Source organism: Rattus norvegicus, chromosome 2 (assembly GCF_036323735.1).
Source record: "Rattus norvegicus strain BN/NHsdMcwi chromosome 2, GRCr8, whole genome shotgun sequence".
Taxonomy (NCBI): domain Eukaryota; kingdom Metazoa; phylum Chordata; class Mammalia; order Rodentia; family Muridae; genus Rattus; species Rattus norvegicus.
Window position 1 is genome coordinate 23,160,796 of NC_086020.1, and position 13,706 is coordinate 23,174,501.

Genomic DNA, 13,706 nt, shown 5'->3' on the forward strand with positions numbered 1-13,706 from the left:
GGATTATGGGACGACAGAAAATGGAATTATTCTCTGAAAACTAAGCTATGAAACATTTCATTGTTGAAGTGAGAGCTAGAGTAAGTCAGCATAAGAAACATGCTGTATGGGATAAGTAAGAGGCAGCCCTTACTTGCTTATTCAGATATCAAAGCAATGAGATGTCAATTCACCAGTCAGTAGTAGAGCATACATAGAGTCAAGGGAACAAATACTATGTGTGCCTATTAGGAGTTACCCATCAGAGATTGCACTTCAGGCTTCTGCCAATATGTATTTGTAGAGAAATATAACCCCAGTGATCATAATGTGATTTTCTGTAAACATTGGAATTATGTAACTTATTTCTCTGTTCCCTGGTTCCATCTCTACTGAACAACTTTTCGATTTTTATTTGACTTTCCCTATAACAAAACAATGGTTCACTGCCTGGGTCCTTAGCGTTTTTTTCTTGACAACTAACAATTGTGTAAGAGACCCAAGTCTCCTGAAACTTGATCATAACAACTTTGCCTTCATTGATTCTCGGCGTCTGAGAAGATTCAGCGCTGGGTTGTGCCAGGAAGTAGGCAGGAAGGAGAGTCGGTGAGACCGTGGTGCTTTCGGCTCTCAGCACTTTTCCCTGGCAATGGTTTGGCTGCTACACAAGCTTTTTTTTAGACAAATTCCCTCCCTTCTTGGCTTCTAATTTTTCCCATGATCTGCCGATCCAACGAGTTAACAAAGTTAGAAAACCTCTTCTGTTGCTACTCCTCATGCTGTTTAGAGGATGTGTGGGTTCACCCTGACTTCCCGACCAACGGTTCCCATGCACTCGTGTGGGAACTGGCTGCATGTGAATCACTGTATCTCCTTCATCAGAACTCAGGGAGTTGTGACCAGGAGTCTGTTCAATGAGTCTCCTGGCCAACTCTGATATTCAGGCACAACACTGTGAATATCATCTCGGCAGTAGCTCCTACTTCTTAGCTACGAACTTAAGCAGCCTAACACATCATTGCTTGGGCTTTCCCCCAGCCTACTCTTTTCTCTTTGTAGGTAAGAGTGAGCAAGGATGTTCAAGTGTGAATTAATGCATGGGAAGGGCTTGGAACTGTGAGTCTCTAGGTGTGGTACCACCCTAGCAACAAGAGAAGGACCTGGAGACTCACGAGAAATATAGATCCTAAGATCCCAGTCATGATCTGTTGGATCATGTTGTTTTTCTGGTGTCCTATTCTATCCTGTTTTATCTTGTCACCTCTGCCTCAGGCTTAAGTCCCATCTGTGACAAAGAAGAAACCAGGTTATTTCTGATCCCAAGACATGAAGTTTCCCATTTTGCTTCTGCTTCTCTTTTGGTTGGTAAAATTCTCTGAGCCATGAGCTCATATGTGTCTTTTACCCGGATTTGTTCACACGGTTGGAAGTCGCCATGTATTTGCAGAGTTAGTGATTGTATTATCATTAATTCTTTCCTGTTAAATCTATTGTACACTTGCTAGGTGCCAAGCACGCTCTGTCTCAGGAATTTCTCTCAGAAATGCTTCAGGCTCACTTTTACGGCCTTTGTCTCCGGGAAACCTAAGCCAGTTGTCTGTTCTTATCATTTATACCTGCAATTTATGGTTTATGGCTAGAGGGAGGGTGGTGATGGTGACGAACTGGTCTTGGGCCCTGTGTGGCCTTCTAGCTTGCTTGTCTTTATAAGCCACTGCCCTGAAATAAAGTTTGACAGCTTGATCAGACAATCAACTTGCTTTTCTTCTTTGCACCTCCTGTCCCTAATTTTTGTCCCCTCCCCACCATCTCCTCTGAACCCCCCGCAGGTCGGGGCGTATATTCTTTACTTGATTTGGACAATAGTATACCTATAATTGTGTTTGCTTGTTTTAAAAGACTAGATATAGCTCACCAGGGTTTGCATACTGTCATTTTACTCAAGTATTCAGTTAGTTCAATGTCAAGGCACATGAGCGTGATTAAGTGGAAGATATCATGAAGGAGTTCTAAGGCAGTGGATGTTATATTTCCTGTGGTGGATGCTGGTTATATGCATTGTGTTTATGAGAACTAGAATACCAATTATTTTCATATTTTTCTACCTGTATGTTTTATAGAATAAAAAAGTTACATAAAATCTTCTCCAGCTTTTAACATAACCATTTTATTTATTTATTTATTTATTTATTTATTTATTTATTTATTTAACTTTGCTCTGGTAATATCCCAGGAATAGGACCTCCTTTGATATATATGTGTGTGTGTGTGTGTGTGTGTGTGTGTGTGTGTGTGTGTGTAATTTTTAACCTCTTAAAACCCATGAAAACATGAAAAGGTTCATAGAGACTAAGGTACTTTGTAATTAGTTTACACACACGAGTTAGTTTAAGGAATAAAATTCAATGTTTATATGACTGAATGCAAGGGTATTTTTAATGTCTCAAAATGACTCTTTAAGAGAAATCTTTAACAGGCAAATATTAATAAAATTAATAAGGATGTTGATATTGATCATGAGCCATCAAAAGGAAATCATTAAATTGCATTTCCATTTTATATCTATCATTTTATTTTTTGTAGTCTCTCTGCTAAAAAGGAAAGCTGATCAATGTTGTAAGACAGAGTCAAAATATTTAATGGTTTGCTTAGAAGTGTGACAGAGAGGTTATCAAATGGCTCAGAGAATAAAGTCACTTTTGGCCAAGTCCACCATGTGATGGAAGAAGATATCCACCTCCCCAATATTGTCCTCTGATGTCCACATGTGTGTGGTGATATGCACATCCATCCCCAACCCCCCCTCACCTCCCACAAACAGAGCATCCTGCTATGCAGGCATACTTCCAATTTTGGTGGAGGAGGCAACGATTTGCCAGGGAAGAAGCCCAATGAAAGTCCTTTGCTTTGTAATCAGTCCTCTTAACCATAGCATGCAACTTGTTGAGAAGTCACAGATTTTATTTACTTATTTCTGCAGTCCTCTTGATTGTTCTGTAAACTCCATTGTCTCTGTTCTCCTAGGACAGTTGCACAATCAACTGTTAATCAGAGAGCCTGGAGGCTTTCTTCTGGTAACTGTGGAAATAATCTTGTTCACTAGGAGTATAAGAAAACAAAAGAGGTGGAAAAAAGAAAAATTGCCCAGAAGAAGTAACAACCTCATGACATGTCCCCTTTCCGCAAGGCAAACTAGCATTATGCATTTGGTACTATGCTGGCATATAGTTTTAATAGCAAAAGAGTAGATATGATCAAAATGCTTTGTTCAAACGCAAGGCATTTTCCAAAAAAAAATTAGATCAAATTAAATTTTATTACATTCAGCATATCTTAAGTAGTTCATTAATGTATTTTTCATTAGCTACATTTTCCTTGTTATCTATCTATCTATCCATCCATCTATCATCTATCTATATAGAATGATGCTCTATTGCTCAGGCTGGCCTTCACCTCACAATGCTCCTGCCTCAGCATTCTTGATGCAATTAAAAGAACCAGACTTGGGGTTGGGGATTTAGCTCAGTGGTAGAGCGCTTGCCTAGCAAGTGCAAGGTCCTGGGTTTGGTCCCCAACTCTGAAAAAAAGAAAAAAAAAAGAACCAGACTTTGGATGACGTTGACACTGAAACCAACAGTGAAGAAAGACAGACAGTGGGTTCGGAACTATTGATGAATTTAAGTTGTACCTGACTCTTCACTTTCTCGTTAGTAAAACAATGATCATCTAAAATCTTAGGTTGGTTAAAGCTAACTTTTATCCCAAAGAATCCCAGTTATAGTGAATACACAAACTAATGCATGGTGTGCTCATTCTGTAATGGCAGAAGACCTAACCTGTGTGAAATTTGAAGAGGGAATCATAGGAAAAGCACTTGAATTCATTGCGTGAAGTAAAAATGTTTTAATTCTCAGAATTCTTGTGTGTGTGTGTGTGTGTGTGTGTGTGTGTGTGTGTGTGTGTGTGTGTTAGAAAAATTATAGGCTTGGACATATGTTCACTTTGTGTCCCCATCAGACATTTGAGTAGTGAAAGTAAGGGAAATCTAAGGAAAAACAAACTTCATGCCCAATTTCCAAGAACTCCTCTAAGAAGCCTGTGGGTTAAATGTCATGAAGTGAAGGGAAAATGAAAATAAAATGAAAGCCAGAAGTCTCAGGCACCTGTAGAAATGTGTTTCTATTTTAAATTTCCCTGTTAGATCCAATTTGAAAGGATATTCCTCTTACAATTAGTATACACTTAGGAAGTGAGTTATTAAATCATTTAGGCTATCCTGATAGATCTCCGAGATCTTAGAGGACAATGCACCTTTTAATGACACTGTCTCTTTTGTCCTCCTTTACTGACAGACACTTAAGGGCCCCAGGGTGGTTTTGTCAGAGGAGGACCCCAATTAGCAAGTTTGTCTTCTCAAAGAACAAAGATAGCCTAGAGGATGGAGGGGAAGGGGAAACAAAGTGCCCTCAAAAGGAACATCTTTGAACTTTGATAATCTTTACTGCTAATCTTTGGAAGCCAGCAAAGAATCTGGTCATACCCTCAGCTTTTCTTTATCCCTATTGTTCAGTCAAAAAGTACACATTTTTCTCTTATTACAAAAGTGGCAGTAAAGGTAGTAAACAGCTGGCACTTTCTTCACTCCCAAATTTTGCCTTAGGTCACATGTGATCCCAAAGAGACAAACATCTGAAGATGTTTCTGGTCTTAATGGGTGTTTCCAGCATGGCTTAACCACTGGCTTGGGAAGGTTCAGCTGTATGTTAGCACACCACAGAAAAACAGAAAGACAACTGAAGTTCACTCACCATCTAAGTGACACTTCTTATTTTGGTTGTTTTAAAATTCAAAGTACCCTATTCAACTAATTTTGAGCCTTTAGAAACTACTAAGCTAAACATTTACACTTCTCTTATGAATAAGACAGTGGAACTTCCCACTGTGGGTGGCAGTCTGGAGAGGCAGGGAGTTAAATTAAGACCAAGGGGGGCACTGAGCAAGTGAAGTGTTAGCTCCCAGAAAATGCTAGGGAGCTTCTGAGTCTTTGGTCTCCCACATTCCATTGTTTTTACCAGGAATCTGTGTATTCTATACTTAGAGAATATCCACCATTAAGCTACCTTTCTCACTACATAATACATTTGATGTCTTTTAGTGACTGGTAGAAGATTAGAGGAACTTTTATTTTGCTAAGATATTTGTGGAAGTCATGATTACTTATAAAACTATTCATAAAGTAGCACACACCCCAGTCTTATAGCCTGAACTCTGCAATCAGCCTTTATTTAAAACCCAAACTCTATGTTGTTAAATTTTATATCTCATTTAGAAATTTTAGAAAGGACTCATCTATATATATATAGATATATAGATATAGATATAGATATATAGATATATAGATATTCATGCACCTATGAATGTATATTTAGGTAAGTTATATAGATTAAAGAAATCAATGTGTTCAGTAGTGTGTGGCATATAGCACTGGTAATTATGCCTCAATACTGTTGAATTTCATGTAACTTAGTATGTAGGTTTGAAAACCAGCAAGTGAAGTTTAGACACACTCACACTGTTTTTGAAAGCCCTTAGGAAGTTATTTAAGACCCATAGCTCATCTCTGTGACTACCACATGCAGAAAACTTGCCCTAGAGCAGTGGAAGACACTATTTCCCTGATTGAATCCCTGGCAGCAAAATGTGTGAAAACACTGGCCTTGTGGTGAGGGGCCCTCCCTCAGAAAGGAGACTGGGAGATTCAGCTAGGGAAAAGGGGGGAGGATCCTTCTTTAGCTCAAGATGATTTAGTGAGATTGCAAGCAAGAAACTGGGGTCTAATTTGAATGATGATTTCATTCCTCTTTTTTCAACAACTCTTCTGTCTTTTCTTGTTGAGACAGGATCATTGACTTCATAAGATTAAATGTCAAGTGAACATCTTGAAGAACAACTCTTAATTATCATTTGGTGGAAGAGACATGAAATTAAATCAAATTTATCAAGTAAAGTGGTGGTTTGTTTCTGGGGTAAGTATAATTATTTATTACTTCCTGTATCATTTTGAATGATAGCAATATTAAAATGTCCCTATATTTTTCCAAATATTACCAGATTAGATTACTCTCATTACCTCTCAGAACTGACACTGCGATCCCAAAGTGCTATCATCTGTCATTCAGATAATGACAGTGTCATGATCGGTCCTTTAGCCTCTGTCATATTTCCAATTTGCCTACTCATTATTGCATTATGCTTTGTTAGTTCTTAGTTTTGATTCACATATGTTGGATGTTAGCTGTTTTGTCTCGTGATGCTTACCTTGCTAGTTAGCTGATTCTTTTATCATTGCACAGTGTCGCCTTTTGCCTCTATGAATTTCTACTACACTAAAATTCACTGTCATAATCTATTTGGGCTCCTGTGCTAAAATAAAGCAAATCAAGGATTTAAACATACATACATACATACATACATACATACATACATACATACATACATACAGAAATTTCTTACAATTCTGAAGGGCAAGTCTAAGATCACAGTGCTAATAGGTTTACTGTCTGGTGAGGGCCCACTTTCTCAGGAATACTGCATTCTAACTGTGCCCTCTCATCTTGGATGCTCTAGGCAGTCCTCTGTTCTTTGTTTTGTTTTGCTTTATGAGACTGTCAGTGTCACCCTTGAGGCTCTTCCATGGGCTAGTCCTCATGCAAAACTTCCTACCTTTAAATGCTGCCACATTGAAAATAGGTTTCAAAACATGAATTTGGAGGATATAAGCATTAAGAACAAAACATATACTTATCTGGTATTGCTGTTTCTTTACTTATAATGAGGCTATATCTCAATAAACATTAAGCTAAAAATAGCAAAGTGAAAAATATGCATATCATACCAAATCTACTGAGGATCTTTGCTTGGTCTACCATTCCTTAAGAATATTAGAAAATATTCACATTAGCTTACATTTGGGTAAAACCATCAGTTCTAAAGACTGTTTCACTATTATCTCACTTAATGTAATTGAATTTGCTGAATACATATGAGTAAAGAGTGGAACATCATAGTGTATACTGGACCACTGGTTATCTCATGATTACATAACTGACTGAAAGATAAACCATTGATGCTCAAGAGTGTATTTTACCACAGGCATCTACCCATACATACATACACACACACACACACACACACACACACACGCACACACACACGCACACACACACACAGAGAGAGAGAGAGAGAGAGAGATCAAAATTTACAGCATAATTTATAAGAATGTGTACTATTTTTATACCATCATGTCAAAAAAAAAAAGCTGCAGAATTAAAAATTGTGAACTTTCTCTGTTAATCGTTACTTGTCTTTTAGCATGACTTTAACTTTTTTGTGGTTTTGTGTCTGGAATAAGCTTCATATTCAGAGCCTATATTTACGTTATTTTAAAAATTAACCACAGGGTTGGGGATTTAGCTCAGTGGTAGAGCGCTTGCCTAGGAAGCGCAAGGCCCTGGGTTCGGTCCCCAGCTCCGAAAAAAAGAAAAAAGAAAAAAAAAAGAAAAAAAGAAAAAAAATTAACCACAATATTCTCAAAGTATTTTTTATTAACTTTAAATCACTTAAACTTAATGTAATTACTGATATTTTATGACACCATCTTATTATTTACTTTACATCACACTTTTTAAGTTACATAATCCCTAGGAAGTTTGTTTTTAAAATCACTCTTTCTTTGCTAAGATTTTTCTATTCTTTTGTGATTCAAAACAAATTGGCTTTTTGTTACTGTTTATTGATTCATTTTTATATTGGTTGCTTTAAAACTCTTGTCAGATAGTTCCAGCACTTGATTCATCTTGGAACTATTAATGCTCCTTTTTCATGTAAATTCTCCTGTCTTATGAAAATTAGTTCTTGCTAATTGGTTTTTTTTTTAATATGTTCCGAGTATTTGCTATTATGTTAGGGTAAGTTTCGGCTCCATTTAATGTTTCCAGCATGTAGTCAATCTGTTTAGGGTCAGCATCCAGATCCTGGTCCACTTTCTACCCCATTTCAGTTCAGGTCTGTTTTGCAAACCCTTTGTTCTAGCTTGGTTTGTCTTGTACCACAGGGGCTTCCACTAGAGTTCAACTATGACTTGAATCCAAAGTCACACTGGCTCTTCTGCCTAGTATCTCTAAGCAAGAAACATGCAAGCTGGAGATGAAGATGCTTTCTAGTTCTACGCTTATGTTGATGGCCTTTCCACTAGGACATGAGAAGGAACATAGTCCTTGGGATGAGGCCATCTTTAGCAGTAAAATCCTTGTGATGCCTCTAGAGGGCTGAGGCAGGTAAAGAGTTTCAATTGGGCAACCAATTATTTGTGACACATCTTTCTTGCTGCTTTCCCTAGGTCCCAGGAGTCTCTAGATGAAGTAGGGGGTGCTTAGACTTGATGAGGAAGGAAGAACACCTTACTTGTTACTAATGGTGTTCCTATTTTAAGTTTCTGGACCTATTTTCTCCTTTGAAAAAAATTCCAAGTCTGTAACTTGATAAATTCTGTGGCCTTCTTTATTTCTTTGGTCAAAAGTGGAGCACCTTCTACTTGCTAGCCACCACATAGGAATGAGATAAAAAGATAAAGCCTAATTGCTTGGTCTACCACAGTCAAGAAGAGTTATGCTGCCCAGTGACAACAAAAAGCAGATCATCATATGATGATTACACATTGCTTGGGAGGCATGAGCTTTCAGAATTACAGAATATGAGAAGCATGGCTTTCATCTGTAGACATAAGATCATTCCAGTGAGACTGTCCGTTGATTGGCTTTCAGAAGGCATTCCTTCATGACTGATTAATTTGGGATGACAGAAGCTGATGCCAATTGGTTGGTTTGCAAAAACCAAAAAAATTGCTCATTGAAGTGAGTTAGTTTGATTCATTGAAAGGTTTTTGTTCCCAGACCTACACCAAGAATAACCAATATTTTCTCAGCAATATAAAACACTTTTTCTCAGTCTTAACTTTCCATTCTCCTTTAAAGTATTATACCCCTCTATTGTAACTGTTACTCTTGAATGCAACACATGTTTACTTATTGCACTTAAAATTTACTGTATGTCTCCAGATAATAGAATACAAATGTCATGAGGTAGGCATTATTTATCAATTACTTGTATCCTTATTTTCAAGAACAGTGCCTGTGATAGTGAGTACATAACAAATATGTGAGAATTGACAGTTTAAACAGTGTCCATTTCAAGTAGAAACAGAGTAAACCAGTTATATTCACTTCCATACTCTTTTCTTCCTTGATCGTGTATCCCATCAGTGAATATGCCTTTTCTCTGCTGTCTTAGTATCACATGAAGATATTTGGTTCAATATTTCTAAGTTTCATGGCTGTATGCTTTTAAAAATCTGAATATGTCCTTTAAGAGTAAGTCTACAGCTTCACTGTGGCAAATGTGGACATCACTTCCTTTTGTTCTTATTGTTGAAAGAATTCCAGATAAGGGCAAATAGGAGTAATCATTGTCAGTTTCTTAGCATAAGCTATGCTATCAGTGACAAACAAGAAGCATTCGATACTGTTGATAAAATACAAATGCAGGTTCTTTGCAGGAATCATTTGGGTTAGAATGTGTCTGCCGTGAATTCAGTTGTTATAAAGTGTAGCCTTATAAAGTGTAGACTTTGACTCAGTGTTAAGCCAAGGAATTTCTTGAGCTTTTGTTGTGAAACCAACTTTTTAAAATGTTTGTTGCTGTCTTTGTTAAAATCAAAGGAATTCTGGAAGAAAGGAAAACAAAGAAAGAGAATGAAGAAATGTGAGGCAAATAGCATTCTAGGGAAAGGGGAGGTTGAAACCCCTAGAGCCACAACCAAAGTTCAATTTCTCTCTCTCCAGCCACACAGTCATGTGGCATTTTGTTTAATCGCTGCTTTAAGGCTTCCCCCTCCAGCTTGGAGGCTTCACAAGTCCAAGGATCCTGTCCAATTCCTTTCTGCTGGCAATGTGCTTACCACAGGAAAGGGCTTGATACATCATTGTGTGCACTGGTTTTGTGAATGAACAAATGAACCCAAGAAAATCTGGCCGTCTTAGCAGGAGGGTTCTCTATTTTTTTCTTTTTTCTTATGGAATTATTTCTATACTTCCTTCTACTCCTTTTCAACCCAAAGCTGAAAGTCTTAAAGCCTCTTATGACAAATTTTCTAAAAATAGTGCCTTGATCAGAACCAATTAGACCATGGACACATCTACTCTGTCTTCTGTCCTACTAATATTAATTAAAAGTAAGAGAAATGAAAAGAATTATGTGAAAGTACAGTTGACAAAGCAAGTGTAATACATTTGTTATTTTCTCTGAGAAAACAGTGGCTTTAGGTCTCTGATGTCGGTGCCTTTTTTTGGTTTGTTTCCACCTGTTATTTTTGAGATCTGGGGGAAATAAGCATTTTTCTTTTTTGGTCTCTAAAGTAATTATCAGCTAGAGGTTGAGAACTGTGCCACTTAACCCTTTATTGGTAAGCAGTGGAGACTTACCGAGGGGCCTTCTAGTTTCAGAATATTCGTTCACACTAACAGAGCTGCCAGGAGTCGTTCCAGCTCAGAGACTGCTGCTGTTTCTTCCAAATTGTCTTACCTGATGCTTAAGCCCTTGAATAGAAAGTTTTAAAATTTGGGTTAGAGGCTGGGAAGATGTCTTAGCGTGTAAAACTCTTATTTCATAAGCATAAGGACCCGGATTAAGAACTTCTTGCACCGACATGAAAGGCACCCATGACAGTACGTGTCTGTAAATCTGGCAATGGGCAATAGTCGCAGACAGATACTGACTGGGGCCTATCTGGCCAACCAGTCTATCTAAAAGAGTGAGTTCCAGGGTCAGTGAGGGACATTGTCTCAAGCCATAAGGTGAGAGTGACAGAAGAACACACTTGTTGTGGTAAATATTAAATCCCTACCAGGGGTTTCTATTCCACCTTAGACTATTTAAGCTCCTGGAAAAAAGACACACAAAACCTCTATATTTACAATAAGCTGGGCAGATATTACACTCTATGATGTTAGAATCCACTTTCCTATCGATAACCCGGAGTTCTTACTTACTGTGTTCTATCTGTGCTACACTGAATTCCAGTTGGCCTGCTCACAGGGCCACTTTCTAGACTCCTAACCCAATGGTGGCTTTTCCTTCCTCCTCCTGTGCTCTCCTGCTCCTTGTCCTTCTCCAATGATCCAAATCCCAGGGAACCTAAACCCTGCTTATGTCCCTTCTCTTTGGCCCAGCTGTTGGCTGCTGGAATCTTTATTAGAGATAACTTGGTGACAGAACCTCCCTACAGACTCCAGGCCTTGGGGGCTACACTTAGCATCACAGGAGACAGCAAAGACAGAACCTCAACAATCCCTCCTTTTAGCTCAATAAAAGAAGCCTTTTCTCTCAGATATAAATTAAATACAACTATAACAATTGCATTAACTATAAGTTGCGATATACATTTATAACATCCAGTCCACTACATTTGGCAATTTAGATAAAGTATTTTATCATTTATTGTAACTTGAAGAGTTTATAATTCTATACCTCAATCACATTTGATTTTAACTATTGATTAAAGTTTGATTACCATAGGAAAACCATTATTTTAAATCTTCAATACTAAACAACTTAAATTTCATTGTGAGACTATGAGTATCTAGCTTTCATCAGAGCTTTGAGAAGGGATTAGATATTACCTGAGCCTTCAGGAAGCACATAGACACAACTTCCAAAACTGTAGAAATGACAGAGAAAGCTGACCACCTGAATAGTTCCCTACATTCTTTATAACATTAGGGAAACAGTTTGTGATAGCAGCTGTTAAAAGGACTGGCTCCAAGCCTGGTATTGCTAAATGTATTGCGTAGGTATAACGCCTATCAAAGAGTAACAAAATTAATTTTAAAATTTCTATCAATATGCAAAGATTTATACCAATGAAACCCTGAGATGTGTATAAATATATAAATTCTGTATCCATCTACGAAAATTTAACCTTAATTCTGCATCAAAATATAAAGCTTTCTACCAATATAAGATTATGGTTAACGATGCTTTGTTTAAAAGTAAATTTAATAATTCATCCCTATTTGTCTAATTTCTTATAATATTACTATCTCCTCCTTTTTAAAACCTCCTTCCATTTACCTAAGAAGGGAGGAGGAAGAGGAGGAGGAGAAGGAGGAGGAAGAGGAGGAGGAGAAGGAGGAGGAAGAGGAGGAGGAAGAGAAGGAAGAAGAGGAAGAAGAGGAGGAGGAGGAGGAGGAGGAGGAGGAGGAGGAGGAGAAGAAGAAGAAGAAGAAGAAGAAGAAGAAGAAGAAGAAGAAGAAGAAGAAGAAGAAGAAGAAGAAGAAGAAGAAGAAGGAAAAATCCCTGAGTCTAAGCTTTCTATTTAGTTTCCTCCCTGTCTAAAAATATAATTATTTGTAAATTATCCCTTAAAATGACAACATATCTAAAATTTATAAAGTAGCTTAAGCTGTGGCCTGGCAAATTCTCCCACTTCTGAGACCTTTGTTTGTGCTTCCAAAGGGTTAGTATTCTAGGTAGGGAGCGTTTCCTTAATGTGTTGAGGTAAGGGCAAACAAACTTCACCAAAATCTGTACAGGCAGCTAGTCTCCTTTTCAGAGAACTAAATATTCAGCTGGGAGGACCAGACTACAGATACCAAATTCCAATCGCAGCTTCAGAATTCTCAGCCTTGCTAGGCAGCGAACCTCATGACCAATAGATAGCACCAGAGGCTGGCCCCCACTTCTATAGGTTCACTATATCACTTCCATCAATCTGCAGCCATCTTCCTTATCCTCTGGCAAGTGAGTCTGTTTCTAGTCACTATCGTTGAGTTAAGCCACCTGACATCTGATTTCTCCACTGTCCGTCCATCCCGTCTTCATGATTACTTTGTACAGCTTCTTCAACCTTGGAGCTGAGGCAGGCTGACTCTAGGCTCAGAATCTTGCAATTATTTCTTATTTAGAGACATGCTCTCCCCCATCAGCAGTGTTCTGTCTTAATGTGTTCCCATTTATGATGCTACCCAGCCACAGCCCTCAGGGGTGGGGTGAGGAATAAATCTACTCTTAGTCATTGCCCATCATGTTGGAGGTGGTTGGAGATAGTCATTGTCGCACACAAACTCCTCACTAGATTTGATGCTGATGAGAACTGCCTCTTTCTTCCAGGCCTACCTGGCTTTCTCTTTCAATAAAACTTTTCATGCTCCTTGCCCTTCTGAGAAGCAGTGACCACAGCCATGTGCTTCTTTCTTTGACCCTGTGTTACATGGTTTCTTCAAACTCTCTAGTTGTTATTCCATGATTTTAGATGGTATCTCAATCTTCTTCCCTTGGAATAGACCCTATCCTGACTCCTGGAATCAGATTGGTCTTTCTTTCTTTCTTTCTCTCTTTCTTTCTCTCTTTCTTTCTTTCTTTCTTTCTTTCTTTCTTCCTTCCTTCCTTTCCTTACTTATTTATTATTATCATTATTATGATTTTATTGAAAATAGATTCTTTTCTTACAATATAATTTGATTACAGTTTCCTCTCCTCTTTCTTCTTCCGGATCCTCCTTAACTCCTCTATCACTCAAATCCTTACCCTTTCTTGTTCTCTCTCATTACAAATATAATAGGCATATATTAATTTAAAAAATAAAAATAAAAACAAGCAAACTTGAATTGGAA

The 13,706-nt window shown here is 37.9% G+C and overlaps 1 long non-coding RNA gene across 1 annotated transcript; it reads right to left on the reverse strand.

Annotated features, from left to right (window-relative positions):
• Nucleotides 1–7,565: 7,565 nt before the first annotated feature.
• LOC134485712 (uncharacterized) lies at nt 7,566–12,973 on the reverse strand. Its single transcript, XR_010063975.1, has 3 exons — nt 12,874–12,973; nt 10,518–10,631; nt 7,566–9,760 (listed from the first exon to the last, which is right to left on the reverse strand). It is a non-coding gene; the product is annotated as an uncharacterized LOC134485712 (long non-coding RNA).
• Nucleotides 12,974–13,706: the final 733 nt, after the last annotated feature.